The sequence below is a fragment of the Panthera uncia genome (genome assembly GCF_023721935.1).
Source record: "Panthera uncia isolate 11264 chromosome A1 unlocalized genomic scaffold, Puncia_PCG_1.0 HiC_scaffold_16, whole genome shotgun sequence".
Classification (NCBI taxonomy): domain Eukaryota; kingdom Metazoa; phylum Chordata; class Mammalia; order Carnivora; family Felidae; genus Panthera; species Panthera uncia.
In genome coordinates this window covers 33,848,796-33,873,552 of record NW_026057576.1, presented here as the reverse complement: position 1 = coordinate 33,873,552, position 24,757 = coordinate 33,848,796, and positions in this window count along the sequence as shown.

Below are 24,757 nucleotides of genomic sequence, written 5' to 3'. Positions count from 1 at the left end.
CCTCTTACACTGTTGGTGGAATGCAAACTGGTGCAGCCACATTGGAAATCAGTATGGAGTTTCCTCAAAAGGTTAAAAATAGAACGACCCTAATATCATCAATTGCACTACTAGATATTTACCCAAAGAATACAAAAATACCAATTCAAAGGGATACATGCACCCTGATGATGTTTATAGTAACATTATCAACAATAGCCAAATTATGGAAACAGCACAAATGTCTAACAACTGATGTATAAAGACGATGTGGTGTATATATATATATACATACATATATGTAAATGTAAAAGACAAATATCATATGACTTCACTCATGTAGAATTTAAGAAACAAATGAACAAAGGGGAAAAAAGAGAGACAAATCAAGAAACAAGCTGTTAACTATAGGGAATGAACAACTGTTGGTTACCAGAGAGGGGTTGGGTTAAATAGGTAATGGGGATTAAGGAGTGTACTTGTGATGAGCCCTGGGTATTGTATGGAAGTGTTGAATTAACTATCTTGTATACCTGAAATTAATATTACACTGGTCTGTTAACTAACTGGAATTTAAATAAAAACTTAAAACAAAAAAACAAAAAACTCAGCCCTGTCTTGAGTAGAAAATTCAAAATAATAGTTGTATTCACACTGTGATTCCAGCAGATGAACTAAGTGTACTTGCTCAGATGGTCAAAGAGTTTTACTGGATATTTTTTATTTGCATGCTGTAAGGATCCTTTTAGAGCTGTTTTGAGAGTCATTTTGTGTTTTAGAGGCTTCTGCATTCCACTCAAAGATTGTGTTTCATTGTCTCTGAGAGGATTGGAATCCTCTCTTCTAAGGGTGCCCCGTAAGGTGGACTTATTTAAGATAAATGTTCCTCAAAGCGGCTGCTACAATTCCAAAAGTTCACCCATTTTTCTAAAAAGGCACAAGATCATGGTCCATAGACCAAGTCCACAAGCCATCTTTGTCTTTAGGTTCCCTAAGATGTCTTAAGTATAAAGGGCTCTATTTTCCAACACCTGTTATAAAACGCAGGGAATTACATGTCTTCTCCACTTTTAAACTTAATCGGGTGACTTGCAAAGAAACCTCACCAAACAAAATATAGGTATGCACAATAAAGGTGGAGCATTCAAAATGCAAAGACAGTGGCTCAGATCCAGGAGAGATTATTTACTCTAACTCCAGGGAGAAAGCAGTGAGCTCATCAGGTTCTGTGGGTACCAGAAACTCACCAACCTTAGACTCATTTGAGGTCTTCCCCTCTTCTGATGCTTTAAAATGTCAAGAGCTCAGACATAACGTAAGTAAAACCAATGAATCATCAAAGTAGTCATTAGTAAAAGTTTATTGTGCATATACCAAAAACTAGGAGCTCTCGAACCAAAACACAGAATGAGGCCCCAGGAGTATATTATTATAAAGCAACTTATATAGGGAGGAAGTAGTGACTATTTTTCACAGTGATTTTTTTAATATTGGAATTTTCTCAGATGGTAGGCAGTTGGTTAGTAGTTACCTCATATTAACCGTGGGAAACAGTTTAAGTTTTGCTTATGATTTCCAGAGGCACAAGCAAGAAATGACCCATGTCAATTTAGTCTTACAAAATAAGCTAAATTAAGCTTTGTATGACTAAACTGGTTTTATCTGCTCAGGGAATTTTCAAGGCTGGTCTTCATTTGTTTTTGCTTATAACAAGTGCAAGAAGTCTGCTTTACTGATAACATTAAACATGTTAGTTGTGTTATTTACAGTATAATGTTAATCTTGGTTTACTTCATTTTTAAATAAATTAAAATATGTTAGTGATTTATAAAAGTACAAGAAAAATATGAAATTATTCAATATCTTATCTTCCCAAACTCTCAGATGGTTTCACTGTAGACCAGTGCATTTTACAGATGTGCATTAATGACAGAATCAACATCACCAAATTCCTGTTTCTAATGGGCTGCCCTGTGGTCTGATAAGCAAATTTCATAATATAAAGACGGGAAAGGGAGAGTTGAGCTGTTGCATGAGGTAATGAGTTCTGTCTTGAGAAAGCTTGGACTTAAGCTGGATGGCCTGTGGATGAAGTAGCAGAGAGGGTGTGTCTAATCTTTTTCCCTTCTGGATTTCCATGATGCTTTCAGATTCCACAGCTCACTTGGGGTAATTGTTATCTCCTATTGATGGTCTATTCAGAGAAGCTAGTGTCTGAAAATGAATGGAAATAAGATGTTTTGCTTTGCCACAGGTTATTGTGGGGTTCCTTCAAGGTACATTACTTTAAATTTTAGTATCTTCTACAAATAACAACACTCTAGAAAAAAATTTTTCTTTATTGAAGATAAAGAAAATTTATCATCACAGATAAGAAGAAGTCTGAAGGTAGCTTTTCCTGATTGGTTTAGCACCTCAATATATAGGACTCCTTTGTCTTTCTGTTTTGTCATTCATAGTTCATCAGTGGTCTGCCCTTTTGGTTAGAAGACAGTTAACAGCAGCTCCAAGCCTCAGTCCTCAGGCTAAAATCGAAAGAAAGATTGAAGGTTGGGGGTGCAAGAGAGTGTTGAAGCTTTTATCTTGGCAGATAGCTTTAATGGGGGAGAAAAATATTTCTAGGCTGCCTCCAATACACTTCCTTCGGGGTCTATTGTAGGTTCTAGGAAAAAAAAAAAAGAGAAAATTGAGTATATTAAGATTCTAGCATCTTCACCCTCAGAGCTTGAGGGCTTTGACATTAAAGAAGAAAGGACTAGAAATAGCTATTGGATAAAGGGACAAAAGTGTCTTCAACAAGTTTCAAGAACACTATGGTTCACCAAATAGATTCTCAATGTGATTTATTATTAGAAATTAATTGCTGCCATCAGTGAACTTGAAAACATTCCTCTAATTTTTGCCAAAGGATAGATAGTGACCAAGAACATGGAGGTTAGAGAGGCAACAGAGTAAACACACCAGAAGTAATCTTGGAGTTGTAATTGGTGATTTGATCTTTTGTTCATATCGTTCCTTGCTAAATGATGTCCCTGTCAGAGTCATGTTCCAATCTGTTCCAGTAATTTCCCCATTCAGTTGTTTAGTCATGCAGAGATTGGGCATTCTCTTGGACACATGGAGGCTGCCTCCCCATCGCACCTTTTACTCCCCACATTGCTCTTTAGGTCTTCACCCCTTATTTTTCATTCTCCTTCCTTTCTCTGTTGGTTTGTCAGATAACCAGTGTTCAAATAACATGAGCCAGAGGGAAAGAGAGAAGGGTGGAAGAGCAAGAAATGTCAGGAGATTGGTTAGTACTGGGTTTTTGGAGCCAGAAACTTGGGCTGCTTCTTCTTTCCCTGAAGAGCGTGAAACATCTATAGAATCTGTGGGTGAATCAAGAGGAAGTTAGTGCCAGTAGGTGAGGTGGCAGCTGATAGATGCCAAGTTATTGAGTCAAAAACAGAAGGTAAAAAGAAGATAAGGGGTCAGAGTAAAAACTGCAGTTCCTGATGGCCAAGGTGCTGGGCTTATTTTGCCGGGAGACAAAGTAGGCTTGGAATGCTCCCAGAAGAAAGGAAACTGCCAGGCATGGGAAGTAGGGAGTGGGGTGGAATGAGATAAATCAAGGAGAGTGGGGCATCTAGGACTTCATTGCCACTCCCTGTGATATGTGTTCTTCTAACTATTAAATGTGTTTTGGATGGCTTTCAGATAATTCCCCATTTGATCAATCACAACTCACAAGGAAGGTACTACCCACCAGGAAATAAGTTGTCAAAAATGCAAATGTCTTTAAAAAATTTTGTTAGAGATAGCCTACTGTAGCACCTGTATTTGACAATAGCCCCAGAAGACTCCCCATTCTGTCTCTGAGCATACTAAGATTATGGGCAGCCATTTCTTGTAGAGAGTCATGAAATAGGTTCTCAGTTTTAGCTGCATAGCCCTCTCTCCACTGTATTGTAAATTTAAAAAATATATATTTTTGTATATTGTTTTGTTATTCTAAAAATACCTTTTTGACTCTAGAGAGCCTACCTCTCCCAGGGCTAGCTCATTCTTAGAGATAGCAAAAGACCCAGCTAGGTACATGTCTTTGTATGCAAACTAACCAGTCCAGAGCCACTTCCTCTGTTTGGCCTGGATACCCCAAGAGGCACTATTCCTCTGCTTTAATCCTTCCAGGCTTAGGTGCCAGTCAACTAAGGACCACCCCTATTACCCAAAGCCCACTGAAGAAATTACTCAAACTAGCCAATCCTAAACTGTTTAGCCTTTCCCAGAGAAGCTTTAATAAAGACTCTCTTCTAAACCCTCCCCTCACTCCTGTTTTCTGTCTCCTGACCACTCTGGTGCTTTCCCATGTGGCCTTCATGGCATGTAGTATCTTCTGTCTCTGGGATCTGTGAGTGGACTATACTTTGTGTTTTCCTGTACCTGCCTAATCATTTTAGAAAAGAACACAAAATATCCACCCCAAAATATGTATCACTATGCTACAACTCCCCCAAATTTGTAATAAACGGTAGAATTTGGAGCAGGCCTTCCACTCTGTGCATGTTGGTCTAGGAAAAATGTCTTGAAATTGCAGTATGTGTTGGATTTCTAAAATAAACCACATGTGCTGGAATTTATATTATTAATTCATGTAACTGCTTATTGCAGCTGCTATTTACCAATCAGTATGGAAGTATTTAAATATTTTAGCAATCAGTACTGCCGTAACAGTACACTGGCTATCATCAGCCCTGGATCCACTCCCGGTGAATATACTGAAGATTCTGGCCCCCTCAGTGAAAAACCAGGTCAACAGCACCTCTAAGACAATACTGCCTTTGCAGTAATAAACAATACCCTTCTGGATTCTGATGCTTTTGTATTTCTTTCAAGGTCTTTTTTTATATTTAAATAATGGGATCTTAACTTTCTGTGGGTTCTAAGAGGGGTGGATTTGGGGCAGTATTTTATTAGCAAATAGCTTTACACGAGCTTTATAGAATTTTGAATACTTGTTGAAGAGGAAGCAGATACTAGATAAGGTACTAGATATGACGTGGTATGATATAATCTTCAATTTCATTTGATTCTATCATTTTTGAGTAAAGGCTGTTAATCTTCATTTTTCATCTAATCTTGTTATTTTTGAGTAAAGGCTATTACAAAATAACAAATGTGACATTGTCTTATGTCATTTACTACAGTTTGTACAAACATAAGCTCATCTTTGGTTTGGAAAGGGTCACCCACACAGATCCTACTCCCCTTCCAAAATATTCAGAAGAGAGAAGAGAATAAGTCATAGTGGAAAGAATACAACCTTGAACAACAGAGAGACCTTGTTCTAAACTCTTCCTCTGCCACTTCCTTGCTGTATGAGTGTAAAGGTTATTTAAATTTTCTTAGCCTCCTGTTGTTAATCCTTCCTTTCTCCATCTTTTTTGTTTTTTAAATTTTTAAAAATTTTATTTAATTGAGATATAATTGACTTTACCCAATATATTTTTTTAATGTGTATTATTTGCCTTGTACTTGTTTCCCTTCCTGGGGCAGCATAAAAAAGCACCCGGTAGCACCATGGACAAAACAAGGACTGGAGTAAGATAATCTGGTATACTACATGAAATAAAGACTAAAGACTGAGGAAGGAAACAAAAGATTTAATCTAGCAATTCAAAGTGGGGTGATCAGCTTTTCATTAGAGCTAACTGTATGTGAAAGGTAAGGAGACCCTTATATTGTGTCCTTTTCCTCATCCATGAAAATATATTTTGTTCACTATTTTACACTTAAAGGTCTACTCCCCCATGGGCCATTTTGACTTTAAACTAGATGAAGGAATTCCTTGTTCCTGATCTCTTTTTCTTGTACTCTGCTCTCCTGCTCTTTTGCTTCTGCTCATCTTTTAGCCTATTATTTTCTTCTTTTGAAAGTTTCTTAGTAAAGGAGTTTTTGAATTTTAGCTGTTTTCCTTCTAACATGATGTCAGTGTTATATTTAGTGTCCTCTGTCCAGAAAGTTTTATATGCTGTCTGTAACCACTCTTACTCCCTATATCCACCACCCCTTGGACCAGCTACCACTACCAACGTTTGTGGGTAGAGGAGCAGAATTTGTCTTGTAACAACAAAAATGCATTTGTATACATACAGTCTTCATAGTTGTATCTAGATATCATCCTATTTTTTATTGGCTTAAATTTAAATCAATAAAACTGGTTTCTCAGCTTTAATATCTATATATTGTATCATATGTATAAACCATGATGGAATAGTGAAAAAATGATAATGAATATGACACTAATTTAAATAGTGTTCTGCTCATTGCCATTCTATATCTTTGGCAACAGCATTGATGTGTCTGCCCTCACAGGGCTGTGTGTGTGTGTGTGTGTGTGTGTGTGTGTGTGTGTGTGTGGTGTGGTGTGCATGTGTGTGTGCATGTATGTGATAGAAGGAGGAAGAGTGGAAAGTGTTAGGGGTGAGTATACACAGAAGCAGAATGTGAAACAGCTTGAACTCAGAGAAAATTTGGCATTATATCTAGTTTAAGCTATACAGGGTCAAGAATACAGAAAATTCACCTTTAACTTTGAATATATATTTACACACATTTTTTTCCATACATGAAAAAAGGGAGGACAAGAAGTGAAATCATATGTCATATATAGGTAAGTTCAGATATGATTTCCAAAAGCCACATTTTGTATGCTTCTTTAGAGTATATACATATCATATATAACATATTTTGACTATTCTTAAGTGCTAATGGCTTCTTAAAAATTTCTTACATTATATTTGAAAATTTATGTAGTTGAAGAATTTAATGCAAAAGGAGTTTGTTATGCATTGGGGTTGATGAAACCAGGGAATTTACTCTTATAGGAGTAAGAATTTTTAAATGGAATTTTTATTAAAAAAACCTTGAAGTCCTTATTTAAGTCGTGACCTTTTACTGGCTAGCATCTATGTATTGTGTTAACAATACGTATTAACTTTCATATATAACAGATCATGGGGGACTCCTACCTGTAGCGTGATAGGGTAACTGGTACTGGGCTAGCCCATGCACTATAAATAGTGATCAAACTTGACACAATAAATGAAACAACTATTTTGTCACTCAACAAGAGGCAACACAGGACTGATCTCAGAGAGAAGGGAAACACAAAGTGAACCCCATAATCACCATTACTTTTTCTTGAGGGCTGTCTCCAGATTGCAAAGCAGAAAGGTGGAGCTTAATCAGACTATGATGAGTTCAAGAGGCAGAAATCGGAGTTCATGGTTTGCAAGTGGATTAGAATTTGTAGAACCAAGGCCCAAAAAGAGAAACTATGCAAATAAATAAATCTGCCAAAAATTCATTTTAAAGTTTTTTCCACCAAATATTAAGCTATGAGCACACAGGGAAAGTTGGGGAGGTGTGAAAGTAAATACAGATTGTGGAGGTCACATATTTCTGAAAAAGATAGGGGCTGGAACCATCAGCAGCCTTGCTAAACACCATGGACATTCAATGTAGATTACTGCATGTTTATGTATTAGGGATAGGGCTACTCTAGACTTAGAATAAGAAATAATATAGACCTATTTAACAATAGGTCTCATCCCATGGATACAACTAGATAACACATCAGTGAAAAAAGAGATATAAAATGTGATACCGTATACCTAAAACATGGGTGGGGAAGGGAGAGGAGTAAAGAATAGGTTCAAATTTAAATGACCATCAACTTCATATAGACTGCTATCGGCAGAAGATGTTATATACAAACCTAGTGGTAACCACAAATCAAAACCCAGCAGATGTGCAAAGAGTAAAGAGAAAGAAATTCAATCACTAAAGAAAGCTAGCAAACCATGAAAGAGCAAGAGATAAAAGGATCAGAGAAAACTACAAAACAATCACTAAAGAGTAACAAAATAGCAGTAAATACATATCTGTCATTAATTACTTTGAAAGTAAGTGGACTAAATGCTCCAATCAAAAGACGTAGGGTAACAGAGTGGATAAAACAAAAACAACAACAACAACCTAGACTCATCTATATGCTGCCTACAAGAGACTCATTTCAGACATAAAGACACCTGAAGGTTGAAAGTGAGGGGATAGAGAAACATTTATCATGCAAATGGATGTCAAAAGAAAGCTGGGGTAGTAATACTTATACAGACAAATACACTCTAAAACAAAGACTGTAACAAGAGACAAAGAAGGACACTATATAATAATAAGGGGGACAGTCCAATAAGAAGATACACCAATTGTAAATATTTATCCATCCAATATGAGAGCACCCAAATACATACAACAGTTAATAACAAACATAAATGAACTAATCAATATTAATATTATTGCATTACTATTAAAACACTATAGTATAAAGTATATATATTTATATAATATATGCTACATATATATTATACACATATATAGTATACTATAATATATAGTAAAATAGGGGATTTTAATAGTCCACTTACATCGGTGGGCAGATCATCTAAACAAAATCAACAAGGAAGCAGTGGCTTTAAAAGGCACACTATATCAGATAGATTTGACAGATATATTCAGAACATTCCATCCTAAAATAGCAGAATACACATTATCTTCAATGCATATGGAACATTCTCCAGAATAGATAACATATTAGGTCACAAAACAATCTCAACAAATTCAAAAAGATTGAAGTCCTACCATGCATCTTTTCTGATCACAATGTTATGAAACTAGAAATTAGACACACACACACACACACACACACACACATATATATGTGTGTGTGTGAAAAGAGCACAAATACATGGGAGTTAACTAACATGTTACTAAACAATGAATGGGTCAACCAAGAAAGCAAAGAAGAAATCAAAACTTATAGGGAAACAAAATAAAAACACAATGGTCCAGATTCTTTGGGATGCAGCAAAACTGGCTCTAGGAGAAAAGTTTATAGCAGTACAAGCCTACCTCAAGAAACAAGAAAAATCACAATAAACAACCTAACATTACTCCTAAAGGGGCTAGAAAATGAACAGCAACCCAAAACCCCAAAACCAGTTGAACAAAGGAAATAATAAAGATAAGAGCAGAAATAAATGATATAAAAACAAACCAAAATCCCACAGTAGAACAGTTGATGAAACTAGGAGCTGGTTCTCTGAAAAAATTAATAAGATTGATAAACTTCCAGCCAAACTCATAAAAAAAAAGAGTGCTCAAATAAAATTATAACTGAAAGAGAAGAAATAACAGCCAACATCACAGAAATACAAACAATTGTAAGAGAATATTATAAAAAATTATATGCCACAAAACTTGGGGCAATCTAGAAGCAATGGATAAATTCCTAGAAGCATATAACCTATCAAAACTAAAGCAGGAAGAAATAGAAAATTTGGATAGACTGATCGCCAGCAATAGAAATGAATCAGTAACCAAAAAACTCCCAACAAACAAAAGTCCTGGACCAGACAGCTTCACAGGTGAATTCTACTAAATATTTATAAAATACTTAATGCCTATTCTTCTCAAACTATGCTAAAAAAACAGAAAAGGAAGGAAAACATACAAATTTATTCTATGAGGCCAGAATTACTATGATACTAAACCAGGTAAAAACACCACAAAACAAAACTATAGGCCAATATCTCTGATGAACATAGATGCAGAAATCCTCAACAAAATACTAGCAAACAGAATCCAATAATACATTAAAAAAATCTTTCACCATGATAAAGTGTGATTTATTCCTGGATTGCAAGGATGGTTCAATGTTCACAAATCAATCAACATGATGCATCACATCAATAATAGAAAGGATAAGAACCATGTCATCATTTCAATAGGCACAGAAAAAGCATTTGACAAAGTGCAACATCCATACATGTTAAAACCCTCAACAAAGTAGGTTTAGAGGGAGAATACTTCACCATAATGAAGGTCATTTATGAAAAACCAACAGCTCACATCATTCCCAATGGAGAAAACCTGAGAGCTTTTCCCCTAAGGTCAGGAACAAGACAAGGATGTCCACTCTTCCCACTTCTATGTAGTACTGGAAGTCCTAGCTACAGCAATCAGACAACAAAGAGAAATAAAAGGCATCCAATTTGGTAAGGAAGAAGTAAAACTTTCACTAGTTGCAGATGACATGATAAACTAATACAAAACCCTGAAGACTCTACCCCAAATCTATTAGAACTGATAAATGAATTCAGTAAAGTTGCAGGACACACAAAAAAATGTAAAGAAATCCATTATATTTCTATACAGTAATAATGAAGTAGCAGAAAGAAAAATAAAAAAAAAATAATCCCATTTATCATTGCATGAAAAATAATAAAATACCTGGGAATACACTTAACCAAAGAGGTGAAAGACCTGTACTCTAAAACTATAAAACATTGAAAGAAATTGAAGATGACACAAATAAATGGAAAGATGTTCCATGCTCATGGATTGGAAGAATAAATATTGTTAAAATGCCAAATGACCCAAAGTAATTTGTACATTTAATGCAATCCCTATCAAAATACCAGCAGCATTTTTCACAGAGCTAGAACAATCTTAAAATTTGTATGGAACCGCAAAAGACACAGAATAACCAAAGCAATCTTTAAAAGAAAAAACAAAACTGGAGGTATCACAATTCTAGACATCAAGTTATATATTACATCAAGTTATACTACGAGCCTGTATTAATCAAAAGAGTATGGTACTGGCACAGAAATAGATTAATAGAACAGAATAGGAAACCCAGAAATAAACACATAGTTTTATGTTCAGTTAATCAATGAGAAAGGAGGATTGAGTATGTAATGGGAAAAAGAGTCTCTTCAACAAATGGTGTTGGGAAAACTGGACAGCTACATGCAAAAGAATGAAACTGGACCACTTTCCTACACCAGGAACCAAAATAAACTCAAAATGGATTAAGGACCTAAATGTGAGACCTGAAATGATAAAAGTTCTAGAAGAGACCAGAAGCAGTGTTTTCTCTGATGTTGGCCAAAGCAACATTTTTCTAGATATATCTCCTGAGGCAAGGGAAGTAAAAGCAAAAATAAACTATTGGGACTACATCAACATAAAAAGCTTCTGCACATTGAAGGAGACCATCAACAAAACTAAAAGGCAAAATAAGGAATGAGAGAAGATATTTGCAAATGACATATCTGATAAAGGTTCAGTATCTAAAATATAAAAAGAATTTAATAAACTAAACATTCCAACAAACAAATAGTCCAATTAAAAATAAGTGGGAGATATGAACAGACATTTTTTCAAAGAAGACACACAGATGGTCAACAGACACATGAAAAGATGCTGAACATCACTGATCGTCAGGGAAATAACAGATCAAAACTACAATGAGATATCACTTCTCACCTGTCAGAATGGCTAAAGTCAAAAACACCAGAAGTAACATATATTGGTTGTCTGGTGGCTTAGATTGTTGAGCGTCCAACTCTTGATTTTGGCTCAGGTCAAGATAACAGGGTTGTGGGATCAAGCCCAATGTTGGAGCTTAGCGTGAACCCTGCTTGGGATTCTCTTTCTCTCTCCCTCTGCCCTTCTCCCCTGCTTGTACTCTCTCTCTAAAATAAAAAAATAAAATTAAAAAAAAAAACCACCGGTAACACTAATTCTAAAGGATACATGCACTCCAGAGTTTTTGGCAGCATTATTTATAATAGCCAAATTATGGAAGCAGCCCAACTGTCCGTCAGTAGACGAATGAATAAAGAAGATGTGTGTGTGTGTGTATGTGTGTGTGTGTGTGTGTGTGTGTGTGTGTGTGTGTAATACTATTCAGCCATAAAAAAGAATGAACTCTTGCCATTTGCAATAACATTTAGTATAATAAAGTTAAAAATAGAACTCCCCTATGATCCAGGAATCACTCTACTGATTATTTACCCCAAAACTACAAAACACTAATTCAAAGGGATATATGCACAAAGGAGTGCATAGATGCAGCTAGAGAGTATAATGGTAATTGAAATAAGTGAAATAAATCAGAGAAAGACAAATACCATATGGCTTCACTCATATGTGGGATTTAAAAAAACTAAGGAAAGAAAAAGAGAAAACAAGAAGCAGACTCCTAACTACAGAGAACAAAGGAATGGTTATCAGAGGAGAGTTAGGTGAGGGGATGGGTGAAACAGGTGAAGGGTGTTAAGAGTACACTTCTGGTGAGGACCGAGTAATGTATAGAATTGTTAAATCACTGTATTGTACACCTGACACTAATACAGTGCTGTTAACTATACTGGAATTAAAATAAAAAACTCCAAGAAAAGAGAAAAAAGAACATGGTTCCTTCTAGTGGGGGAGAAGTTTGGGGGATGACTGAGTAGAAGGGGGTATGTGGGAATTTTCTGGGACGATAGAAACATTTCTTATTATAATAGACCTGTGGGTTACATAAGTGAGTATACCATTTATGTAACTGTAACATTTAATGTCTGTGCAGTTGTATTGTATGAAAATTATACCTGAATTTAAAATATAGTTACATTTTAGTTTATTCAATTCCTTATCTTTCTGATTTCAAAACAATTTTATAGTTATCTATTTGTCCCTGTTTGAAATCTATAGGTTAAATGGGATATTATCTTTTTTTAACTGTTTTTTAACAATATTGCACTATACAAAATAATTTACTTTAAGTCTTAGGTATGTATAATAGATAAATTCTAACCCACCTAATTATAAGATAGCAAGCAGCTGACTTACAACATAAATTTACATGGCAGTGTGTTATAGCTCCAGCATTAGCTCAAGGAAAATATTGGTAGATTCTGGAAAATGATCAAAACTTAGTAGGTTGCATTAGGAAATGTGCACTGACATTACTCAGCAAGGGCTATTGCAAATTGCCAGGGGTCACATTCCTGGTCTTTTCATTTCAAATCACTTTAGTAATCTTCACTCATAGGTTCTGCTTCTAAAATGCTGCCATTCTGTTTTTGGGGGGCGTGAGGAGATACAACCTTGAAGAAACAATCTGACCTGAGAATTTTGCCAGGGAGGAAAGAAAGGAACAAAGAAATATACTTTATTAAGAAAAAAAAAAAAGGCTACAATAAAAGGGAAAAATTCAAACCAGAAATCCAGGTTGGTGCCATAAGTCAGTGATGGCTGCCACTTAGCATCACCCTATCATGACATGGAAATCTGGACAAATGTGTCTCATTGCTGCACCATTATTGGTATGGTAGTTTTGCCCAGTCTTTATTCTCCAAGTGTTTCCATTACAGCTTTGTATTTTTGGGAGTTAATAGCTATGCTATAATGATTTGCTTCAGGTTGGCATATGAAATGTCAGGGAGCGTATTTAGAATAATAGAAGGTTGCCTAATTTCAGATGGTTTTCTTTCATTTGTGTGTATATATACATGTGTGTGCATGTAGTATGTGCATGTATGTGTTAATATAATCTAAAAATGTTGCAATAATTACATTTGATAATTACATTGGTAACTGATTGATTTTTAATATCATACACTCAGTTTTCTTTGCCTACCCCAAATACTAGAAAACAATTAAGTTGCTAAAACATTTCTTTTTGGAGAAGAAATGTATGAATTCATTGTCATTTGCACTAGCTCCAGTACCTAATGGGTGTTTAATAAGTGTTCACTGTTGAGAGCAAAAACAGTTCTATTTATTACACATGGCATTGTCTTCACCAGCCTTCTATAAATGTGCTTCTGTAAATGTGATTTATTCCAAAAAGAATAAGCTAAAATAACTGTAATATTCTAAACAATGTTTATGGCATACCAAGCATCTCTTGAATGTTAATCTCAGGAAATAGAATTTCATGAGTTTCGTGGAGTTGCAGTTTGTTTTAAGGGATCTGTTAGCCTTTTTGGAGAAGTTAGCTACTTGCCTTCATTTTTTTTTCTAAGATATTTTATTGAGCATTGATTATTTTTGAAACTCTATGACATCCAACTACTTTGTAGTCAAACACTGATCCTATGTGGAATTGTTTTTGTAACGCCATGGTTAAGTGTGTGATTTTGAAGGAGAAATCCTTAGACTTAGTTTTTCCTGATGGTTTAGGGAAGGGGAATGGAACACAAGGGTGAGATAAGGAAGTCCTATTAGGAAATATTGCAAATCCTAGCCACTTATTGGTACTGCTTTATGCCAGTCAGTGGTTGGACATTAACCTTAAACTTGGCAAAAATTATGTACTTTAGGTATAATTTCCCCTACTTGGCAAAAGAGGAAACTAAACTTCAGACAAATAACTTGCCAGGGTCAGACATCCAATAAAGAAATGTTAATGGGTCATCAAAGGAAAACATGAATAATTAGTTACATATAGGAAATGATGATCATTGTATGGAATCCATTTTCAGAGAAATAAGTTTTGAAGAATACATTTCTCAGAAGAATTGGGCAGTAACACTGGACGGATTAAGGCCTACCCTCTGCCTAAGGCCCATTTTTTTATTCATCCAAAGTCCAAAAATATATCAGAAACCTCACACACGACCACTTCTCTTGCCTGGGACATGGATGACATGCAGTTGTTAAATCCAGTTGATGCCTTTTGCTTTTCATCTTGTCTTTCAGCACCATTGGACGTGGTTGATCATTCCCTTCTTGAAACACTTTCTCCCTTAGCTGCAAATGAAACACTATCCTGGTTCTCTGTTTTCCTGTTAATTCCTTCTCCGTTCCCTGCCATTTGCTCCTCCACATCTTTTGTATCAGAGTTTTTCAAAACATTCTTACCTTTTTATTTCTATTTGCCTCTATTGATGCCCTCTGCCTCATCTTCCAACACTTCAGAACTTCCTCCAGTACTGGACTTAGCTCTAAGTGCCTCTATATGCTAAGCCCTGTCCTAAGGCCCTCCCACATTTTATCATCTACTTATAGTTATGGGTAACCTTTCCCTCTTTGATTGTTCAGAATTTATCACCAGTTACACTGTTCATGTGTGTGTATACTGGTATGATTATCTTCCTTTATTTTACTACCTTTTTAAAAAATCAGTCACTTTTTAGGGGTACCTCGGTGGCTCAGTCAGTTGAATAACTGACTCTTGATTTTGACTCAGGTCATGATCTCACGGTTCATGAGTTCGAGGTCCAAGTAGGGTTCTGCACTGAGTGTGGAGCCTGCTTGGGATTCTTTCTTCCTCCCTCTCTCTCTGCCTCTCCCCTACTCACTCTCTATCCTTCACTGTCTCAAAATAAATAAATTAATAAATTTATTTAATAATTTATTAATAAATAAATTTATTAAATAAATTCATTTAATTTAATTAATAAATAAATTTAAAAAAGTAAAAATAAAATCAACTACTTTTTAAAAATTAAATTTAGTGTATTAGGTAGAAATGGAAATATTAAATGAAAAATAAAATTATTTGCCATAATTAAAAGAAAGTTCTTAAAAGCAAAAACACTGTGTAATAATTAATTCCATCTGTACTTAACTGAATTTGGTATACCATGGTCTAGTTATTTCTTCTATCTTTTTTGCCCCTTTTCTCTGATGATGGCCAATTACATTGCTTTTCTAATTTTAAGGTAACCTTGCATTTCTGCCATAAACCAACTTGATCATAATAAATTTTCCTTTTTACCAGTTGGCTGGGTTCAATTTGACAATAATTTTGAGTTTTGCATGTACATTCAAAATGAGATTGGACTGTATTTTATTTACTTTTCTTATTGGGTTTAGATATCAAGGAAACACCAGAATGATACAGTGAGTTGGAGTTTATCCTATTCTTCTGTTCTCTGGAAGTCTGTAGGAAATGAATTTTTCCTTAAACTTGCCAATACAGTGAGTTGGGCTTGTAGTTTGTTTTGGAGAAAGTTTTACATTACTGGTTCAGTTTCTTTATTTTTATCTCAGTTTATTATGTATTTTGGCCAACCTGTAAGTTGCAGTTTTCTAGTAATTTTATAGCACATTTTTTACTGAATTCCAAATTTATTGGAATAAGGTTTATAATATACTCTCTTTTTAACATCTGTAGGATCTTATTTATGCTCATTCTCTTATTTTATTCCTGATATGAATTAATTATCTCTTCTCTGTTATTTTCTTGATCAGTCTCATATGTATATTTTCAAATGATAATATTCAATTTTTGGCTTTGTCTTATTATATTTAACCTTTTATTTCATCATCATCAATGTTTGCTCTTTTTCCTTACTATTTCATTCTTTCTGCTTTTTTTTTCTGTTCTTTCCATAATTTCCTGAGATGGATGCTGAAATCTTTACATTTTTTTTAAAAATGTTTATTATTTATTTTTGAGAGAGATAGAGTGCAAGCAGGAGAGGGGCAGAGAGAAAGGGAGACACAGAATCCAAAGCAGGCTTCAGGCTCTGAGCTGTGAGCACAGAGCCCAGTGTGGGGCTTGAATCCACGAAATGTGAGATCATGACCTGAGCCGAAGTCAGACGCTTAACTGACTGAGTCACCCAGGTACCCCTGAAATCATTACATTTAAGCTATTTGCCATTCTTCTTTTTATATATATGTGATTTATTTCCTTTTATATGCCACACTTTCAAAATTTGATATGTTGTATTTTTATTATCAGTTCAGTACGTTTTTAAATTTCTCTCTTGATTTCCTTTTGACGTGTGTTTTCATAATGTCCAAACATAGAAGAATTTTCAAATTATATTTTGATTGTTGATAGTTGTCAAAGAGCATATACCTAATTATTACTTTCACATTTTCTGTTGTTTGCTTTATGGCATGGGATATGGTTTATTTTTATAATTGTTCTACTTGTTCTTGGAAGAATTTTACTTGCCGGGTTGGGTGCTCTGATACACATTAAATCAACTTTTTCCATCTATATGTTTCTTGAATTCATATGTGCTGCCACTTACTGACTGTACATTTGGCTCTTAGCCCTTGTAGCCCTGTTTTATAAATTTATACATTTTGAAGTCACATTATTGATTGCATATTTTAAATTAAGGTTTCTTGGTGATTCTTTTATCATTATTAGGTCCTTTACATTTAATGTAGCAATTGATATATTTGTCATGTATTTTAATTCTTTATCTCTTTGAATTCTTAGATTGATTGTTTTATATGATCAGTATTTATTTAGAGATCCTATTATTTTACCACTTTATTTTCTTATCATTTCTTCTTGCATCTCAGCTTTTTTTTGACACCAGTTTTGTTTTGTCTGATGTAAACTCTTTATTTGCTTTCCTTTTAACATTGCCTTTACTGAAATAATAGGACTTTCTGATAACCATCAGGACTTCTTTATATTTCATGGGCTAACCTAAGTGAGATGAAACCTAAAAGTTGAGGGGCACCTGGGTAGCTCAATTGGTTGAGCGACTGACTCTTGATTTTGGTTCAGGTCATGATCCTAAGGTCGTGGGATCTAGCCCCGCATCAGGTTCTGCACTGAGTGTTGAGGTTGCAGAAAAAACCAAAAAACAAAAAACAACAACACAAAAACAAAAACAAAACCCTAAAAGCTGTGTGGGATCCTTGAATACCTGTATTGGGTGTCATGGCAGGGGTTAGGGATAGCGCAATGAACAGTAAAATCAAGGAACTTTAAAATAATAAGTGAGAGGTTAAAACAATAAAATATAAGCAGCATAATTGTGATAATTGCTATGAATGATAAAATCAACTGAGAAAGAATAAAGCAGGAAGGGTGTTTGGCTCTAGGTTAGAGTAAATAGTAAAGTATCTCAGAGGACTTGACTGAGCTCAGGTTGAAGAGGAGTTCTGCTGGCTTAGAGTAGAAGATAAAGTGTTCTAGATAAAAGAAGAGCTTGGTTTTAGGCTCTTAAATAGATGGCTTGTTCTGGGAGAGAATGGAAGTAAGGGTGGTTGAAATGTAGTGAGCAAAGAAGGTGAAGTTTGATAAGATAGGCAGTGGTTAGATCACTGAGGGCTTCCTAGGCCTTGACAAAGAATTTGAGTTATAGTTGGAATGTTTTGGGAAACAGTTTGAGGATTGAAAGAGGGTATTGACATAAACTTCACTATTTTTTTTAAACATGAATTTTTCTGTTTAAAGAGTAAGAACTGGGGCGCTTGGGGTGGCTCAGTCCGTTCAGCATCTGACTTTAGCTCAGGTCATGATCTCACGGTCTGTGAGTCTGAGCCCCGTGTCGGGCTCAGAACCTGGAGCCTGTTTCGGATTCTGTGTCTCATTCTTTCTCTGACCCTCCCTCATTCATGCTCTGTTTCTCTCTGTCTCAAAAAAATGAATGTTAAAAAAAAATTTAAAAATAAATTAAAAAATAAATAAAGAATAAGAACTGGTGGAAGGCAGACATGGAAGTTGGAAGATAGGACTAATATTGTCTTTGAATAGGTTGGTGGCGATAGAAATGGAGATAATTGGACCAGTTTCCAATGTACTTTGGAGCTAGAATGATATTTATTGATATTGTGCATTCTACATTATTATTATTACTACTACTACTATTATTTTGCTAGAGATCGTGGGGAGGGGGTGATGTGGTATTGTTAATTGAGCCAAGGAAGATGGCAGTATAGGAAAATTCTGGGCTCACCTCATCCTGCTGATTGCTTAGATTCCACCCACATCTGCCTAAATAACCCAGAAAACCACCAGAAGACCAGCAGAAGGGACTCTGGGGAATACTATGAAAAATTATATGCCAACAAACTGGACAACCTGGAAGAAATGGACAAATTCCTAAACACCCACACGCTTCCAAAACTCAAACAGGAAGAAATAGAAAATTTGAACAGACCCATAACCATCAAAGAAATTGAATCAAATATAAAAAATCTCCCAACAAATAAGAGTCCAGGACCAGATGGCTTCCCTGGGGAATTCTACCAGACATTTAAAGCAGAGATAATACCTATCCTTCTCAAGCTGTTCCAAAAGATAGAAAGGGAAGGAAAACTTCCAGACTCATTCTATGAAGCCAGCATTCCTTTGATTCCCAAACCAGACAGAGACCCAGCAAAAAAAGAGAACTACAGGCCAATATCCCTGATGAATATGGATGCAGAAATTCTCAACAAGCTACTAGCAAATCGAATTCAACAGCATGTAAAAAGAATTATTCACCATGATCAAGTGGGATTCATTCCTGGGCTGCAGGGCTGGTTCAGCATTCGCAAATCAATCAATGTGATACATCACATTAATAAAAGAAAAGATAAGAACCATATGATCCTGTCAATTGGCACAGGAAAAGCATTTGACAAAATTCAGCATCCATTCTTAATAAAAACCCTTGAGAAAGTTGGGATGGAAGGAACATACTTAAACATCATAAAAGCCATTTATGAAAAGCCCACAGCTAATATCATCCTCAATGGGGAAAAACTGAGAGCTTCCCCCCTGAGATCAGGAACACAATAGGGATGTCCACTCTCATTGCTGTTGTTTAACATAGTGTCGGAAGTTCTAGCATCAGCAATCAGACAACAAAAGGAAATGAAAGGCATCAAGATTGGCAAAGATGAAGTCAAGCTTTCACTTTTTGCAGATGACATATTATACATGGAAAACCTGATAGACTCCACCAAAAGTCTGCTAGAACTGGTACATGAATTCAGCAAAGTCACGGGATACAAAATTAATGTACAGAAATCAATTGCATTCTTATAAACTAAGAATGAAGCAACAGAAAGACAAATAAAGGAACTGATCTCGTTCACAATTGCACCAAGAATCATATAATACCTAGGAATAAACCTAACCAAAGATGTAAAAGATCTGTATGCTGAAAACTATAGAAAGCTTATGAGGGAAATTGAAGAAGATAACAAAGAAATGGAAAAACATTGCTTGCTCATGGACTGGAAGAATAAATATTGTTAAAATGTCAATACTACCCAAAGCAATCTACACATTCAATGCAATCCCAATCAAAATTGCACCAGCATCTTCTCAAAGCTAGAACAAGCAATCCTAAAATTTGTATGGAACCACAAAAGACCACGAGTAGCCAAAGTAATATTGAAGGAGAAGACCAAATTGGGAGGCATCACAATCCCAGACTTTAGCCTCTACTACAAAGCTGTAATCATTAAGACAGCATGGTTTTGGCATAAAAACAGACACATAGACCAATGGAATAGAATAGAGACTCCAGAATTAGACCCACAAAAGTATGGCCAACTAATCTTTGACAAAGCAGGAAAGAATATCCAATGGAAAAAAGACAGTATCTTTAACAAATGGTGCTGGGAAAACTGGACAGCAACATGCAGAAGAATGAAACTAGACCACTTTCTTACACCATTCACAAAAATAAACTGAAAATGGATGAAGGACCTGAATGTAACACAGGAAGCCATCAAAACCCTCGAGGAAAAAGCAGCAAAAACCTCTCTGACCTTAGCTGCAGCAATTTCTTAGTTGACACATCTCCAAAGGCAAGGGAATTAAAAGAAAAAAATGAACTATTGGGACCTCATCCAGATAAAAAGCTTCTGCACTGCAAAGGAAACAATCAACAAAACTAAAAGACAACTGATGGAATGGGAAAAGATATTTGCAAATGACATATTGGACAAAGGGCTAGTATCCAAAATCTATCAAGAACTCACCAAACTCCACACCCAAAAAACAAATAATCCAGTGAAGAAATGGGCAGAAGACACGAATAGACACTTCTCTACAGAAGACATGCAGATGGCCAACAGGCACATGAAAAGATGCTCAGTGTCACTCCTCATCAGGGAAATACAAATCAAAACCACACTGAGATATCACCTCATGCCAGTCAGAGTGGCTAAAATGAACAATCAGGAGACTGTAGATGCTGGACAGGATGTGGAGAAATGGGAACCGTCTTGCACTGTTGGTGGGAATGCAAACTGGTGCAGCCACTCTGGAAAACAGTGTGGAGGTTCCTCAAAAAATTAAAAAGAGATCTACCCTATGACCCAGCAACAGCACTGCTAGGAATTTACCCAAGGGATACAGGAGTACTGATACATAGGGGCACTTGTACCCCAATGTTTATAGCAGCACTTTTAACAATAGCCAAATTATGGAGAGCCTAAATGTCCATCAACTGATGAATGGATAAAGAAATTGTGGTTTATATATGCAATGGAATACTACTTGGCAATGAGAAAGAATGAAATATGGCCTTTTGTAGCAACGTGGATGGAACTGGAGAGTGTTATGCTAAGTAAAATAAGTCATACAGAGAAAGACAGATACCATGTGTTTTCACTCTTATGTGGATCCTGAGAAACTTAACAGAAGATCGTGGGGGAGGGAAAGGGGGAAAAAAAGTTAGAGAGGGAGGGAGGTAAACCACAAGAGACTCTTTAAAACTGAGAACAAACTGAGGGTTGATGGGGGGAGGGAGGGAGGGGAAAGTGGGTGATGGGCATTGAGGAGGGCACCTGTTGGGATGAGCACTGGGTGTTGCATGGAAACCAATTTGACAATAAATTTCATATTGAAAAAATTGAGCCAAATTAAGGAAAAATATATAGTATAAGAGAAATTGGGGAATTTCAATATTCCTTTTTGGATAGGTTAATGAGATATCTGTGGAATGTTTAAATCAGTATGTCAGTTGAGCATTGAGATATAGAGATCTGAACCTCCGTGGAGCCCTGGCTGAACAAAAATAATCAGGTGTCATCAGCATTAAGTGTTTTTAAAGTTCTGAAAATGGATGAGATCACCTCAGGGGAAAGTATGGTGAAAGAATAAAAAAAGCTACCACTGAGTTCTGAGGAAGTTTAATATCTAAACTTTGGGTGCAGGAAGCAGCCAGCCCAGGGAGAGAGGAGGGATTCATGGTGCCACAGAAGTCAAAGACTTGAGAGTTGCAAAAAGAAGAGTTAAGGTTTTCCTCATGATGGAGGAATGTTCATTAATTTCACTTTCCAAATGGGGAAATGGAACCCCTCCTTTCTTAATTAGCTTAGCCTCAAATTACATAACATATTTACTATGATCTTTGGCTTTCTTAATCCTCTGCTTAGATGACCAGGCTGTTGGCCTTCCTGAAGACATTTAAGCCATTAGGACATTTTGAGGGCAAAACAGATGACTTCTGGACTTCACTTCAGGATAAAATAGGCCATTATAGTTTGAAATAACTAATAAAACATTAATCAAAAGTTTAATCTGAACTTGCTTAAAAAAAACAAACAAACGTTTCTTTCAGTTCTTCTCTGTGAAAATCAGCAGGAGAATTACACTGGGTTACATGAACTTAAAGGGAAATGGTAATTTGCTTGGGATTTCTCCATGCCCTTGTTGATCATAGTTAGATCAACTTTGGCGATGGTTATCTTTAAATGAATATTGTCAGGAATACCATAGGTTTCGGCTGACACAGAAACTGCTAGAAGGCTGATTGCAGTTAAGTAGTGAACATCTCCTATTAGGCTTTTATAAAACCTCACCACTGATCAGAAATGCCAATGCTTAGGGGGAAAAATGTCTATTGTTGGTCAGAGCTGTAATTAAAAACTATACTTTGTTTTCAATCCAATTTTGGAAAGAATACAGGAGAAAAAGCAAGATGTAAATTTTACAATGCCTTGGCAATGTATCCAATTCTCAGCTGAACAAAGAAGCTTATATGCAGAAAATCTTGTAGGAATAAAGCATGTAAAATAAATAAAAAGCTTCCAGTGCTTAATTCCAATCTTCTCCACAGCAACTGGAGCTGCTGATAAGACACCTACTTGGAGTAATGATGCATAATGTGAAAATCCAATAACCCAGACCTCATAAGTACGGACGGATGCCATCTTTTTAAAGGAAATGGTTGCAAATGTGAAGCGCAATGTGCTGAGCCATTTTCAAAGGTATTTTCATAAACACGGCAAAATGCCAAGGTTTGGTTTTTCCCAACATGATAGGAAGAGCAAGGAATGTAACTATTATAGGGGCATCCGGTATTTGTCCATGTTGTATCATATAAATGCTTATGTACTGTCAATTCATTATTAGTGGTAGTTTTAATGGGAATATAAATATTATAAAGTGTGTTTACTACAGATAAATCATAGGGGTGCTGAAGTAATTTGCAGTACTAAAGCTCATTTTGGATAATTACAGTGCCCCTGAAGAATGTGTTTATGTATTACAAAGAAAGAGATTGTTAAGAAGAAAACTGTTTTGAGTTGGTGACATTCTGAAAAGGGTAGAGGCTGATCCTGTTTGGGACTAGTTTAGGCATGTGTGAGAACATTAATGAAAAAAGATTTTGTGAGTTGGAAAGAGAGGAAAACCACAGTTGTTTCAGTTGCTGGGCTAACCTTATTCAGTCACATTTCATGCAGATGACTTACTGTAACTACAGAAATAACATAAGGAATGATTAGTTAAGATTATGCTGGCAGTAAAGATACTAATATTTTATTGCACATTGAATTCTAGCTTACATTTTATGCAGATGTAAATTAGACTGCAATGCTGTTTATCCTTGTTTTTATGCAGGCTATTTTCATCACAGTATTAAAGGTTATTATTGGTTTACTTCCCACTTTCTATTTTATTGAATTAAGGTGATTTTTAGCTTCGTTATTTTCCCTGAAAATCGTGAGACACAGTAAACTTTAAAGGAAGAGACTTAAAGAGAATTAAACAATCCTGTCCTAGGTTTTGGGAGGTCATAGTATAATGAGATTAAAAATTTCCCCCTCCATGTATTGTTTATTTGTAAACTAGTCTGGCTTGGTCTTCTTATAAATGTTCTGCTGATTAGATTAATTTCCTGTGAAACATAAATTTCTTTTCCTTTCTGACAAGCTAGTCAGAATCTGCCAGTTTGGTGATTGTTCAAGAAAAATGCAGCATAGAAGGAAAAAAAAATGCCACAGCAAAGTGAAATGAGCATAAAATTAGATTTAGCTGAGATTGAGGTATCTGTATTGTCATTTAAAAAGGAATTCAGCAGCCATTTAGTGAGTTTTGTGTTCAGGTTTGGAAAGTGAGTAGCAGCTGGATTGAGAGAAACAATGGGCTCTTCTCCCTTTGGCTGCTTCCCCCACAGCTATCTACCTTGTGGAAAGACTCCTGTGCCCATGCGGGGTAGTGTACTCTTCTCTGGTTTGGCTTTCAGGGTTCCATGCATGAGTGCATCCACACATGTGCACTGGTGCACACAGATCAAAGAGAGTCCCTAATAAAGAGTGTTACTTGAATGAATTTGTTATTTATGTTACTTGCCTCAAGGTGTTAGCTTTCTCTCAATATCAGTCTTTCCTCGGGAAATAATTTAATCAGCTCTACCTAGCAAGAAATATTCACATTCTTTACTGGCAATACTTCCTGGCTTTCTGGCTTCGGTTGAAATTTGGGAATCTTGGTATCGTTCAGATGTAATAACAGATGTTTTGGTTCTTTCACTTCTCATTGCATTCAGATCTGGTTTACTTAGTATGGCTTCAAAGCTCTTGACGGGATCTAATGTACTACTCCTTTCATTACTTGTCCTCCACCATTCACTCTTTTAAAAAATGAGTGTCAAGAATAATGTTCATTTTCTTAAGCAAAGAGGTGCTGAGGTTTTAGTGTTTCACACCTGTTCCAGTTCTCTTCACAGTCAAATATGATACCTTTTCCTTTAAAGTGGTTTCAAATGTCAACATGGGATGGGGTTAAATGTTTAGAACTGAACTTTTATGTTTCATTCGTGTGTTAGATGAATGCTAGCTAACTTCGCTGGAAAAATAGTTCTTAAAAGCAAATCCTATTTCTCCACTGCTTATCACTAGAAATTGGATTTGCATTTCCTTAGGAAAACAAAAAGAAATTGAGACTGTTGAAAACTTTGGATGGAGACAA